The following is a 15,445-nucleotide window of genomic DNA, read 5'->3' as shown; positions in this document are numbered from 1 at the left end:
CCAGGGATCGAACCTACAAGCTCATGGTTCCTAGTCGGATTCGTCAACCACTGGGCCACGACAGTAACTCCAGAAGATTTTTTAAATAAAAGAGAAAATAAATATAACACAAAAAAGGAGATTTGGAGACATTGGCCTTTGCCTAGATCACTCACTGTTACAAATCTCTACAAAATGTATACTACTTATCTCATAATTGTTGTTTTTTATGTATCTTCCTACGGGCAACCTCTTGAATGATGAGCAGTTCTCTCAAGAAAGCTTTGTAAATGGTGTCGAATTTCTTGCTCTTACAGGGCCTGTTGAGTACAGAAAAGACTGATTAAATTGTCCAATATGGAGCCCCCGTGTCCATTTTTGTCTCTTACCTTTTAAGATAAAACAAACCAGTCATTAAAAAATAATTGGTCCAGTAATTGAATCATCCTTTAAAAAAAAAAAAAGGGCATCTCCTTTTAACAGCGATGGAAAAAGTGATGCAAGTTTCCTCTTTGTACTCTGCTGATTTTTTTAGCTATTTGTTAGTTTTTTTGTTTTTGTTTTTTTTTAATTTTAGGGTCACACTCAGGGCATATGGAGGTTCCCAAGCTAGGTGTTGAATCAGGGCTGTAGCTGCCGGCCTACCTCACAGCCACAGCAATACCAGATGCAAGCTGCATCTGTGACCTACACCACAGCTCACGGCAACGACAGATCCTTAGCTTACTGAGTGAGTCCAGGGATCAAACCTGCGTCCTCATGGATACTAGTCAGGTTCGTTTCCTCTGAGCATTGCCATGAGCTGTGGTGTAGGTCAGAGACATGGCTCAAATCTGGCGTCGCTGTGGCTGTGGTGTAGGTCAGCAGCTGTAGCTCCTATTAGACCCCTAGCCTGGGAACCTCCATATGCTGCAGGTGTGGCCCTAAAAAAAAAAAAAGATGTACACAGGACAGGAAAATACACCCCCCACCCACACACAATGCCTTCATTTAGCCTTACTTGGAGTTGGCACTTTACTACTCACTGGAGATGGCACCTTGAAGACCTCGATTTGTCCAGATTTTTCTTACCTGAAAAAGCAAACATGAGAACAAAGTGTTGGGGGGCACTCAGGGAGTTGTTCTACTTCCTGTGTAAAGATTACATACGAACTTTTGCCAAAGTGCTTTTACTATATACCTGTGGGCTGATGGGATTTTCCCAACCCTGTGACTTAAAGAAGGGATCATCCCTAATCTCATCAAAGGAATCTGGTGGAAAGCAGCTCTAAAAGACACTCAGGATCCAGGATTGGAAAGGGTAAAGCTGACAAAAGGCCACCCTCACTCATCCCCACTACTCATTCTTTCTGGCCCCCTGCGTGGGCTGTTTTCTGTCCTTAAAGATGGTTTGCAGCCCATACTTCCTGTGCTTAGATCGACTTTGCCAGCAGAACCTGTGAAGGAGCTAGGAATGCTTGTCAGAGAGAGAGAAACGGGAAGGCTAAACTCACCTGGGTGCCATCTTGAAGAAGTTCAGATTTTTCCACCAAGAGGCTCATTTTTGTATCTGAACTTACAAGAATGAGACAATATATAAGCAGTCAATGAATCCCTTTCTTAAAACAACCAGAGAATGAATCAGTGAATCAATCCTGCTTTCTGACTTGCTCATGGCCAAGACTTCGAATCTGAAATTAGCAAATTCAATATTCTAATCTGTTTACCGTGGAGATATGTCATTGCAGTTGTTGCATGTTGTATCTATGACAGGACTGGGGATATTCATTCCACATGTTGATGCGCTCCGCTTTGGAAAACGGGGAATGAAACCTCCACTGTAGACTCCCTCTGAGTGACCACAGCAAGGCTTTTACCGGCCAGCCAGGTTAGCCTCTCTCAGTCTTGCTAGCCTGAAGGGGAGGGGGGCCTTGTGCAAACTATCTCTGAAACCCAAACTCAATGCTCACTTACCTCTGTGAGTGGCTTTTTTTTTTTTTTTTTTTTTTTTGCTTTTTAGGGCCTCTACCACAGCATATGGAAGTTTCTACGTCAAATCGGAGCTGCAGCTGCTGGCCTGCACCACAGCAACATGGGGTCGGAGTGGTGGGCCTGTCCCAAAGCAAATATATTAGAAGTAGCCCAGACTGCATTTGGGGATTATTATTATTTACATAACATTCCTTTTTTATGTTTTGTCCCATGAGTGGTAACCTAAATCACATACTTCCTGTCTGGTCTTGAGATCACAGTGCTATGGGAAGGTGACACTGTCAGCAGGGAAGCATTTCCGAGACCTCTGTTAAACATATCATCTTATTTCTAAAGGAAGTTTTATTTTCTGTGAAAGTAATTTTCTCATGTTGATCTCAGAGGAAAAGGCAGTTGACATTCAAAGTGATATGAACAAGTAATATAAGCTTATATTTTGTTTTTGTTAACACTTTAGTGTGTTCGAAGTGAGGGTTTTTTTTAACTTCTGAAAAAGAAAGATTGCTTTATTTCAAGATTCTTAGGTCTGCTTAATTACATGTATTATGTTTTTCAACCACATTCTGAATAAGAAATTATGACTGCGTGCAGGAGCAAACTACTTCTTTTTTGTTTTTGTTTCTGGTGGTGATGGAGGAGGGAGATAGAGTGAAGCTTCACGATGTGGAGGGCTTCTCTCTAGGAAAAAAGGAAGTATTTAGAAATACAAATTAAATGTGAAAGTGAATATTTATTTTAAATGAGACAAATCCAGGAAAAATTGTAAATTTTTAGAAGTTGTATAATCATGCTCCAGTTATCTCTCGTTTTGGTGTGTGCGTGTGTGTGTGTGTGTGTGTGTGTGTGTGTGTGTGTGTGCACGTGTGACGTGTGTGTTTCCAGTTACACCTGCAGCATGTGAAAATTCCTGGAGTTCCCATCGTGGCGCAGCAGGAAACGAATCTGACTAGGAACCATGAGGTTGCGTGTTCGATCCCTGGCCTCGCTCAGTGGGTAAAGGATCCAGCGTTGCCATGAGCTATGGTGTAGGTCGCAGAGGCAGCTCGAATCTGGCATAGCTGTGGCTGTGTTGTAGGCCAGCAGCTGTAGCTCCTATTAGACCCCTAGCCTGGGAATCTCCATATGCCATGGGCATGGCCCTAAAAAGACAGAAGACAATAAAATAAAATAGGAGCTTTGATATTTCTTCAAAAAAAAGAAATTCCCAGGTTAGGGGTGAAATTAGAGCTGCAGCTGTCAGCCTACGCCACAGCCACGGCAACACTGGATCCGAGCCGCATCTGCAACCTACTGTACAGCTTTCAGCAACTCGGGATCCTTAACCCACTGAGTGAGGCCAAGGATCGAACCCACCACATCCTCATGGACACTATGTCAGGTTCTTAGTCTGCTGAATCACAATAGGAACTCCCAGTTATCTATTACTGTGTAATGGATCACTCAAATCATAGTGGCTTCACCAACAACAATATATTTATTATCATCTCTCACAGCTCTAGAGTTGTCTGAACTTAGCTAGAAGTCCTTGCTCAGGGTTTTTCTGAAGTTGCCTTCAGATGGTGGCAGAGGCTGGAGTCACCTTGTGGCTCACTCCTCATGTGTCAGCAGTTGCTGCTGACCGTGGGCTGGGACCTCAGCTGAGGCTGATGGCTGGAATACCGACATATGCGACCTCTCCATGTGGTCTTTCCACTTCCTCGTGACATGGTGACAAGGCTCATAGAAAACCAGATGAACACTGTATCTCCTCTTATGAACCAGCCTTGGCCGTCACATAGCTTGTATACCAGTGTCATAGTGCTACTACGACAAATTACCACAGATTTAGGGGCTGAAAACAACACATTTACTATCTTATAGTTCCGGGAGTCAGACGTTTGAAATGGGTTTCACTGAGCTAAAATCAAGGTGTCAGCAGGGCTGTATTCCTTCTGGAGGCTCTACGGAAAATATATTTCCTCGCCTTTTCCACCTTCTAGAGACCACACTCCTTGGCTCATGGCCCCTTCCTTCATTTTCAAAGCCAACATCGTAACCTCTTCCAGTCTTTCTCAATTCTGACTCTTCTGCATTCTTTTTATACTCATAAAGACCCTTGTAATTACATTGGGCTCACCTGGATCGTCTAGGCTACTATCTCCATCTGGAGGTCAGTTGATCTGCAACCTTGGTCCCCCTGCCCCTGCCCCTGCCCCCACTATATAACATGACATGTTCACATTCACAGGTTCCAGGGATTAGGACATAGACATCTGTGGGGGCTATTATTCTACCTTAATCTGCATTCCTTCAGCCACAGCCACAAGTCTGGTCACGTTCAAGGTTCAAGGGCAGGGCACATAGACTCTACCTCTTGATGACAGGCCTGTTGATCACATGATAAGAAGAGCATGTGGAATGGGAGCTGTGGGAACAGTCTCTGGAAAGTAAAATCTTCCACTCTCACAAACATCACAAATCGAGGAAAGGCCACGATCATTTTTATTAATAAATTACCTGATACAGACCTATAAAACTTAGTGTCAATGCTTTTGGCTGTCAAATCTCTGATTACATCTTCATAAGATAAGAAATATATATATATATATATATATATATATATATATATTTTGTCTTTTTGTCTTTTCTAGGGCTGCAGCCGTGGCATATGGGGGTTCCCAGGCTAGGGGTCTAATCAGAGCTGTAGCCGCTGGCCTATGCCAGAGCCACAGCAACTCCTGATCCAAGCCGACTCTTCGACCTACACCACAGCTCATGGCAATGCCGGATCCTTAACCCACTGAGCGAGGCCAGGGATCGAACCCACAACCTCATGGTTCCTAGTTGGATTCGTTAACCACTGAGCCACGACAGGAACTCCAGGAATAATATAATTTTCTATGGAAAAAAGTTAGTCTTTCCTCTAGCATGATGGATCAATTTTTAAAAAATTGTTGGTATTTAAACATTTCTTCAATCTTGCAACTCTATTAATATATTATTTTAGAATTGATGTCTGATTTGAGAAAAATTTTATCAAAATTTTTTTTCATGTATGAGTTATTCAGGCCATCAATGAAGACTAGCCATACTCATTAATTAGTTTGTTGTCCGTTTCCTTATTGCAGAGACATATTTTGAGTTTTATGTTATCTTTGTCAAATTCAGTATACTGTTTCAAATCAGCAGGAAACGTCAGTGTTTTTCAAAATTATATCATGATTCCTTCCTCTACATTAATGAGAGGATCAAACAATCCATGAGCTTATTTATTAATTCTTCTGGAAAATTCTCCCTTCCTTTTAGGGAAGTACTGCTTTTGGAATGATCTGGGGGAAAAAAATCTGTTCGTATTTGTGTCTTGATGTTCAAGCACATTCCACTGATTTTACCATTCTTTTTTTTTTGTCTTTTTTGTCTTTTTGCCATTTCTAGGGCCGCTCCCACGGCATGTGGAGGTTCCCAGGCTAGGGGTCTAATTGGAGATGTAGCCACCGGCCTACGCCAGAGCCACAACAACACGGGATCCAAGCTGAGTCTGCAACCTACACCACAGCTCACGGCAACACCGGATCCTTAACCCACTGAGCAAGGCCAGGGATCGAACCCTCGACCTCATGGTTCCTAGTCAGATTCGTTAACCACTGCACCACGGTGGGAACTCCCTGATTTTACCATTCATTTTTATCACTTTTATTTCATATCTCATTACTTTTTAAATCAGAATTTTATCTTAGTTCTTTAATACGAATGCTTATAGATGACAAAAAAAGTACCTTTCTTTTACATGCAAATTAAAGCTTTGCAATTTCTCTGTTGTTTTATTGAAACATTATAAAATGTGTTTCCAAGTTGCAGTTAAAATGGCATTTCCGCACCTCAACTTCCCCTTACCTTAGCCAGATCCCCAAAATACTGGTGGAGGCTGAGAACCTCCAAACACGAGAGAAAGCGGTACAGTGGCATCTGACATGGAGAGAGACAGCAGCCTTAACTGACTGCAGTTAAAATGTCTTACTTTTAGAAAACTCAAAAAAAAAAAAAAAAAATATGTAAACACCCTGCCAGGGCCCATCTTGAGAAAGAAAGAGCCTGGACAAGCGAGGAGCCTTGAGGCTATGTGTCATCAGCCTCACAGTAGATCCACATTTGGTCATCAATAATTAGCTGTCAGGCACTGTGCTAAGTGATTTATACACACTGACATAATTGTAATGCCTGTAACACACACAGATGCACAAGTGGAGACGCAGAGAGTTTAGGTAACTTGATCCCACAGGTGGGAGTGGTGGAGTTGGTATTCAAGAGCAGACAAGCTGACTCTAGGGCCCACAGTCTTAACCGCTATTTTACATAGTAATTCTGGTATTCAGGCAGAAGGAGAATAAAAGTGCAAATTGGACATAAGCTTGATCCATTTGCCTCTACTTTCTACTAAATTCATACAGAATGGTTGCATCAGTAGTTTAGGCTAGCCTAAACCAAGGCAATTTGGATTTGGATGTTTTATTAGGAAATGTAATCAATAAACTACACACTTGCATGTGTGGGTCTTTGTTTTTTCTTTCTTTCTTTTTTTTTTTTTTTTTTGGTTTTTAGGGCTGAACCTGCAGCATTTGGAAGTTCCCAGGCCAGGGGGTGAATTGGAGCTACAGCTGCTGGCCTACACCACAGCTCACGGCAATGCCAGATCCTTAAACCACTGAGCAAGGCCAGGGATTGAACCTGAGTCTCCTTGGGTACTAGTCCGATTCATTACCACCAAGACACAACTGAGAACTCGGTTTTTTTTTTCCTTCAACAACAGATGGATATCCTTTTAAGACATCTGATTCCTCTCTACCAAACAATCTGAAAAGAAACTGTCCAGATAGAGACCAGGCCTGCTAGGATTAACTCCCCCTCACCCTGGAATTTTGAATTAACATGTTTCAAACAAAGAAAGCCAGATGTTCCACCACAGCTACACCACTCAGACCCCTAGAAAGCCTGTAAAGAAGAAAAAAGAAGCTCTTTTCTACCTTCCTTTAGACACTGTGGGGAGATTCTAAAGTCTTAAAACATCATGTTGAGTGTGTCATGTCAATAGTTTGCAAATGTCTAGGTACCAGAGAGCAATTGCTGCTGTGTTCCTATTGGTCCTGATAGGGGCTATTTTGCAAATATTTGAGCTATTTTCCATCTTACCACATGGAAGCATTTTTTTTTTTTTTTTGCCCTTGTAACCAAAGATTGTAACCAGCAAATACTTTACCCTACTGTGGCTGGTTCTACTCTTATAGTCTCACCTGTATACTATAATTCTAAGTAGAATTTAAGGCCCTCTGGTCACTCACTACTAAATATAGCAGGTTTGAGCATTACAGCCTGTGCTGGACAGAAGGAGGGTGGAGACAGGGTTGAGTGACACAGTGCAGAAGATACTTCTTTTGGCCTGCACCTGGACGTTACCAATTTATTGTGCTTATAGTGGGTGCAATGTTTGCGCTTTTTATGATGGACATAATAATACCATCTCTAGAGCTTCTATTTAAACAGTATAGAAACTTATTTGACTCACTCTGCACAAAGACTAACTTCTTAGCATAGTCAGGTTTCTTTATAGTCACGTATTTTATAAATGCAGCCCATAACCATGGTTCCAAAGTTTTGCCACTGCTTTTGTTTAGTTTAGCAAATATTATGGGGCAACTACTCTACCCAGGCACAGTGGTGGAAACAGGAGTTACAAAGTGACTATTAGACCCTGTCCACGAGGAGCTCAGAGCCTAGCGGGAGAGAGCCCAGTTGGCAAATAACAATATTACCGTGAGATCTACACAACCATACACGTGTGTACGAAGTATAGCAGCAAGACAGGAAGGAGTTGCGGCTCAGCGGTTAGCGACCCCAGCTAGCATCCATGAGGACTCGGTCCCATCCCTGGCCTTTCTCAGTGGGTTAAGGATCCGGCGTTGCCATGAGCTATGGTGTATGTCGCAGATGTGGCTCGGATCCTGAATTGCTGTGGCTCTGGTGTAGGCCAGCAGCTGTAGCTCCAGTTTACCCCCTGGCCTGGGAACCTCCATGTGACACAGGTACGGACCTAAAAAGACAAAAAAAAAAAAAAAAAAAAAAAACAGGAAGAGAATAGTTATTATCTCAGGAGGGGGAGGGAAAATCTGAAATCTGTTCAGAGGAGGAGATTCTTGGCAGCTTCTTGAAAAATTGCTTCTACTGTGTGACTCTGTCTTCTCCCTTCAACTCAGAATGTTACATTCATATTTAATTAGCAGCATCTGAGCTCCTCAAGACTACAAGTTGGTAGAACTTCCACCTGCAGAATGTTCCTTTTCTTTTGCTTTCCTGGTTTTTTTCTTTTCCATTATGGTGTATTAGAGGATATTGACTATAGTTCCGTGCACTCTACAATAGGACCTTGTTGTTTATTCATTACATAATAGTTCGCATCTGCTAGTCCCAAACTCCCCATCCATCCCTCCCCAGATGCCCTTCCCCCTTGGCAACAAGTCCATTCTCTAGGTCTGTGAATCTATTGAACGTTCATTGTTTGTTTTTTATTTGTCAGAATGTTCTTTTAACCCTGGTATCTTTCAGATATTTGTGAAATTCATTATCCTAACTAAAACTACTTGAAGTTATATTTTGTGACTTATTTAGGCTAATTCAGAATATTTGCCATTTCCCTGTAAGTGGATTATTTAATTTTTGGCCACACCCATGGCATGCAGAAGTTCTGGGGCCAGGCATCGAAACTGTACCACAGCAGTAACCAGAACCACAGCCACGATGATGCCAGATCCTTAACCTGCTGAGCCACCAGGGAATTCTGGCTTATTTAATATAGTTTAGTTATGAAAATAATTAAAACATAGTACAGAAAATGTGGAAAAAGGAAAAAATTACCTATAAGCTATCAGTCTAATACAGCTAACCTCATTGTGGTGATGTAAAATCTTCCAGTCTGTCTTCTGATATATATAAATATTTTGAATTGTATCATGAAATAAACACACAAGAGAGAATTTATGGTGTATTTATTAATTAAAGACCATTGAGGAAACAAGTGATTGTATATCCACATCCAAGCTAATAGAACATAATCTAGGAGTACCCGTCATGGCTCAGTGGTAAGGAACCCGACTATATTCATGAGGAAGCAGGTTCGATCCCTGGCCTTATAGAGTGGGTCAAGGACCCAGCATTGCTGTGAGCTGTGGTGTAGGTCACAGATGTGGCTAGGATCCTGCATTGCTGTGGCTGTGGTGTAGACCAGCAGCTGCAACTCCGATTTGACCTCTAGCCTGGGAATTCCATGGCCGTGGGTGCAGCCCTAAAAAGACAAAAACAAAAAAAAAAAACCCCAAAAAGAATGTAATCTGGATCTTGAAACTTCTGCATGGCTTACTCAGACCACATCTCTACTCTTTCTCCCTAAAAGTAGCTCTAATAACATTTCAGTTAATCCTTCCCTTCCTTTTTATTTTATTATTTATTTATTTATTTATTGACTTTCCATTCCCTTCCTTTTTAAAAACTGATTACTTTATATGTACCCTGAATAAGATATCATTTCGTTTTTGAACTTTATGTAAGTGGAATCACATTGAATATAATTTTTGTGAATTTTTTCCCCTCAACATGAAGGGTTTTCTTGCTGTTTGCTTGGGAGGGGACCTGAGTGCGAGCCCACCTGAGAATGCCAGGTGCTGCCAGCTTTTGCCACCCTCTCCAGCTCAACCTTTTATTTTTGATCTTCCTCCATGTTTGCCTAGAGCCATAGACATTTCTACTGCTATATAATGTTCTATTGTTGAAAACACCACACTCTATTACTGTTCCTGCTGCGGATGGACTTTAGGAAATCTTTCCAGTCAATTGCTGTTACAAAAACTGGTGCCATGCATGTTTCCCTTCCACATCCTGTGCACACATCTAAGAGTTTTCCCACAAAAGATACCTAGGAATGACAGTTCTGGATCTCAGGGTATGTGCTTTTTTTGTCTTTTTCTTTTCTTTTTTTTGGGGGGGGGTTCTTTTTAGGGCCACACCCGCAGCATATAGAAGTTCCCAGGCTAGGGGTCTAATCAGAGCTGTAGCCACTGGTCTACACCACAGCCACAGCAACGCCAGATCCAAGCCTCTCTGCAACTTACACCACAGCTCCCGGCAACGCTGGATCCTTAACCCACTGAGCGAGGCCAGGGATTGAACCTGCATCCTCATGGATACTAGTCAGGTTGGTTAACCGCTGAGCCACGATGGAACTCCAGAGTAAGTGTATCTTCAACTGGGCTAAGCTGAGTAACATCGTCGGTTTCCATGGTTCTCTGTGAGTTTCTGCTGTGACACATTTTCACCAACATGTACTTAAAAACAAGGGTCAGAATGTTTTTATATCTCTGTATCCTTCTCTTTATATAAAACTAAGTACAGAGAGTTGCTCAGTAAAAATTCCCTGATTGGTTGATTTTGGAGAATATATTCTACAAAGCGAAAGATGACTGTACTTAAACATGGATATTATTTTCATATATAGGAGAAAGCTTTGCTTTTATTTTTAGTTTAATATACACATATAAACATATTCAGACATGCACACACAGAAACACAAAAATAAATAATATTTATTAACACAAAACAGGGGAGCAAGGAAATAGACTCTGGCTAAAAAGAGTCTGAAAATTATCTTACAGACACACATACATGAATGTGCACTATGTGTGGACACATGTATGTGCATGTGTACATGAGTGTGTGTACTGCCTTAGATATTTACAGCTGTGAATACAATGGGTTTTAAAACACTATCATTTGAACAGACACTTCACAAGCTCATCATTTGAAACCACTGGTTAAAGTTTCTCATTGTCAATTTGTGTAGAAATCCAATTAAAAATGTATAGTATCAAGTGAGCTTAAATATACACCCATCTAAGCAGAAATAGGGCTTTGGTGAATTACTTTAAACTTGAATTTTACTTCTTCCTGATCTGTAACAAATTTTCATCCTTCTACCATTACCAGAAATTTAAACCAGTTTTTTTTTTAAACAGAAACCTTCTATTCATTTGTCAAGGCAGTCAGTTTCAAGACAGACTGAGACTTTTTTGTCTGTTTTGTTTTTTGGTTTTTTTTTGTTTGTTTTTGTCTTTTTGCCATTTCTTGGGCTGTCCCTCGGCCTATGGAGGCTCCCAGGCTAGGGGTCTAATCAGAGCTGTAGCCGCTGGCCTACACCACAGCCACAGCAACGCGGGATCCGAGCTGCGTCTGCGACCTACACCACAGCTCACAGCAATACCAGATCCTTAACCCACTGAGCAAGGCCAGGGATTGAACCCGAAACCTCATGGTTCCCAGTCGATTCATTAACCACTGAGCCACGACGGGAACTCCCAGACTGAGATTTTTAAAGTTAAAAGTATATCTGCAAAATTTCAACATATTTCAAAATCAGTGAAATATAAAATTATACTTTTAAAAAAAGGAATGAAAGAAGTCATTTCTTAGTAGTCAAGTACATGATTTTTATCTAAAATATAAATGGTTGCTAAATGATAATACATTAAAGAGTGTAAGACAGGAGTTCCCACTGTGGCTCAGTTGGTTAAGAACCTGACATAATCTCCATAAGGATGTGGGTTTGATCCCTGACCTCACACAGGGGGGTCAGGATACAGTGTTGCCACCAGCTATGGCATAGGTTACAGATGCAGCTGGAATCTGGCATTCCTGTGGCTGTGGTGTAGGCCACAGATGCAGCTTTGATGCAACTCCTAGTCCAGAACTTCCATATGCTTCAGGTGTGGCCATAAAAAGAAAAAAAAAAAAAGAGTAAGACAGATGTATTTATTATCTAATAATTTTGAGAATTATTAGAAAAACAATTCTTTTCAAATAATTCAACTGCAGAGAAATTGTGTTTCACCAGTTAGGACATAAATGAAATAAGTAGTAGGGAATATAAGCTTTCTCGTACTGCCCTGGAGGTGCTCTATTGGATTATGTATAATATTACATATGCTTATTTTCACTGATAACACTTCATTCATGTCTTTAATTTCATTAAGCAGATTTGAAGTGCCTGGGCCCTGTAGGGTCTGAAGAATATGGATAATTATGAAATCTCCATGTATTTTATACGGTACAGACTTGAACTTCACAATAAATACACATATGCCTGATCTTAGCTGTCTAAGAGTGGAAGGATCCAGAGACCTGGAAGCAGCAGACTCAGCTATTTTTTTTTTTTTTTGTCTTTTTGTTTTTTTAGGGCCACACCTGTGGCACATGGAGATTCCCAGGCTAGGGGTCAAATCAGAGCTATAGCTGCTTTACTACACCACAGCCACAGCAACACCACATCCACACCACATCTGTGACCTATGCCACAGCTCCTGGAAAATGCCGATCCTTAACCCACTGAGCAAGGCCAGAGATTGAACCCACATCCTCATGGAAATTAGTTGGGTTCATTACCACTGAACCACAACAGGAACTCCTTTTTTTTTTTTTTTTTTAGGGCCACACCCACAGCATATGGAAGTTCCCAAGCTAGGGGTCTAATGGGAGCTGTAGACACTGGCCTACGCCAGAGCCACAGCAACGGGGGATCCGAGCCGTGTCTGCAACCTACACCACAGCTCATGGCAACTCCAGATCTTTAACCCACTGAGCGAGGCCAGGGATCGAACCCACAACGTCATGGTTCCTAAGCGGATTCGTTTCCACTGTGCCATCACAGGAACTCTTGTTTGTTTTGGGGTTTTTTTAGGGTTTTTGTTTTGTTTTGTTTTATTTTATTTGCAGCACCTGGGGCATGTGGAAATTCCCGGGCCAGGCACAGCGATCAGACCTGAGCAACAACAGGGACCTGAGATGCTGCAGTGATAACACTGGATCCTTAATCCACTGCACCACAAGGGAACTCCTTCTTGTTTCTTTTTTTCAAGCTACGTAACTTTAAAAAGCCTATTTCCTGGCCTGAAAATGGCAGTTTGATGAGGATTAAATGAGACAATACTGTTGGGCTTTAAGGCCCCTTCAAGGAACTAGAACTCAAAGCCTCTGGGCCAGACAAGAATTATCAGACCCTCATCATCACCCCATACTTCACATTGTAATGCCCCTCCCAGACCTTGCACAACCGGGCTACTCCTTCCTGTCCTGTGAGGAAAGATACCCACTCCTCACCTCACCCCTCTGGGGGCCTTATACACCCCCAACCAACCAGCTAGTGTATCCTAAGACCCCTCTTTCCCCAACCAATCAGCAGGTCAGCAGGTGTATCCTGAGACCTCTCCTTTCCCTGGGCTATAAAAACAGACACACCACACACATGACTCTCCCTGATTATCAGAAAGCCATCCTGCTGCTCTTGCAGCATCTCTTTCTCAATAAACTCTACTTTTTCTCCACTTCACCATACTCAGTAAACTTCTTTCTTATCACCCCATGCAAGTCCGAAATTCTTCTTCCGACCCACATGCACAGACCACACAAAAAAACAGAGAGTTTCAGCATAGTGTTTATGATAAGGACTCTGTAAAGCTATTTTTCTTATTGTTATTATTTTATTGCCCATATCAGGAGAAAAAATTACTTTGAGCTGTTCTTCCAATAATTATCATAGATTACTCTGAACCAGTCACATGATCAATTACCTGTGCTTGAGATAGATCTGAATTGGATAGCACACAAGCTACAGCAAAGGAACAGATCTTTTCTCTCCATAGAGATAACTTGCCAATATGAAAACCAACCCTCACCCTTATTAGATGAATCAACTGGGTGAATCAACCTGGACACAAATTGTGTAAACAAATTTCACATGCCAAGAATATAGTCACAAAGCCCAAGAATTAGCATAAGTATAATTTGATGAATATTACACTCATAAAAAATTGGGGTAGGAGTTCCCACTGTGGCACAGTGGGTTAGGAATCCAACTTCAATGACTCAGGTCGCTGCAGAAGCACAGGTTCAATCCCTGCTCTGTGCAGTGGGTTAAAGGATCCGGCATTGCTGTAGCTGTGGCATAGGTCGAAACTATGGCTCAGATTCAATCCCTGGCCCTGGGAACTTCCATATACTGTGGGTGCAGCCATAAAAAAAAAAAAAATGGGGAAACTACTAATATTGCTTGTATATTTTATCCAAGGACACTTCAGTTATGACCTATTTCTTCCTCTTTGCTTTTGTTTTTATATCACCCTGTCCTTGCAATCTGTATTCTGTCCTTCCTTATTACCACCCATTTCTGCAACCAAATGGCTTTGGCTGTCTTTCTTCTACCCAGCTGTCTTTTTTCCATGTTTTTCTGAAAAAAAAAAATAAAAAGTGAACAAAGTGGGTCACCATGGAAATGAGCCATGTGCTGCTTCTCACAGGCTTAATTCACTTTCCCTACTGCCCCAGAGGTCAGACATTTCCAAGATATTTATGACCCAAATACAGATCAGCAACATGCCAGGGAAACCAGACAGCTGTTGGGACAATTCTGGCTCCAAATGATGCTAGCCCCTTATTTCATGGCATTAAAAAGACAAAACAAAACAAAACCCAAAATCCTAAAGTTATACACAACAGAGAGTATACATTTTTGGTGTGTTGTAGCGTGTGACATATAGAACAAGAGTAATGTTACTGTCTAGTTATTGTCTTATTTGTCCATAAGTATTTAGTAGCACTGTTTTCCCAGAAACCACTGAATCATGGTAACTTCTGATCTTATCCCAACCAGTTATACAAGTACTAGGCATCAAACACCTGTTTATTTGTTAATGCAGCTGAGGGAACTTGATCATTGGGTTTCGATGACTCTAAAATATGCACATGCATTCTATTTCAAACCAAATGTATTTCCTTTCAGACATGGGTTTGGGGTAGGTGATAATTTCTTACTTGAAAACAACAAAACAGGGTGATTCATGTATTGCTGGTAATTCCTTTTCTGTCATTGGTCTCAGGAAACAATCTAAATTCTGTACACATATTATCAGTCAATTTTTAAGTTTTGGGAATTATGTATGGTTTCAATAAATGACTTTAGCATTCTTTTGGGATGCAAGATGATCAGTTAAATTTGTTTACATCACACCATATCCTAATAGAGGAAATAAAATCTTAGCATGCACACTGTAAATTAATTATAGACTCTGACCACTCCAATTTTCCCTTGGGATAAGGTTTTCCTCATTGCCCATGGAAAGCTTGATTGGGATAAGCCGGGCATTGTGCCAGTCTCCCAAATGCAGCTGATGTGTCAGCTCTCACCGTCTGCTCTTGGTTATATGTCAGCTTCTACCGTGCCAGTTCTGGAAGAGTTTTCTAAGACAGCACAAAAACATTGATGAGAAAAACATTCACTTTGGCTCAATAAACACCTAATGAATAGCTACTCTGTGCCAGGTACCACAATGAGCAATGGGAAAAAAAAAGAAAAAGAAAAAAAAGAAAAAAAGACACAGCCCTTTACACTTTGGTCAAAACACAGGCACATAAATAGATCATTCAA

General features: G+C 41.3%; 1 long non-coding RNA gene across 1 annotated transcript; it reads right to left on the bottom strand.

Annotated features, from left to right (window-relative positions):
• LOC106504701 lies at positions 1 to 2,796 on the bottom strand. The gene is made up of 3 exons (XR_001298375.2): positions 1,473 to 2,796; positions 1,005 to 1,050; positions 1 to 299 (listed from the first exon to the last, which is right to left on the bottom strand). It is a non-coding gene; the product is annotated as an uncharacterized LOC106504701 (long non-coding RNA).

The sequence above is a fragment of the Sus scrofa genome, chromosome 8, assembly GCF_000003025.6.
Source record: "Sus scrofa isolate TJ Tabasco breed Duroc chromosome 8, Sscrofa11.1, whole genome shotgun sequence".
NCBI classification, from domain to species: domain Eukaryota; kingdom Metazoa; phylum Chordata; class Mammalia; order Artiodactyla; family Suidae; genus Sus; species Sus scrofa.
The sequence above is the reverse complement of the archived record's forward strand: the minus strand, read 5'-3'. Positions and strand labels throughout refer to the sequence as shown.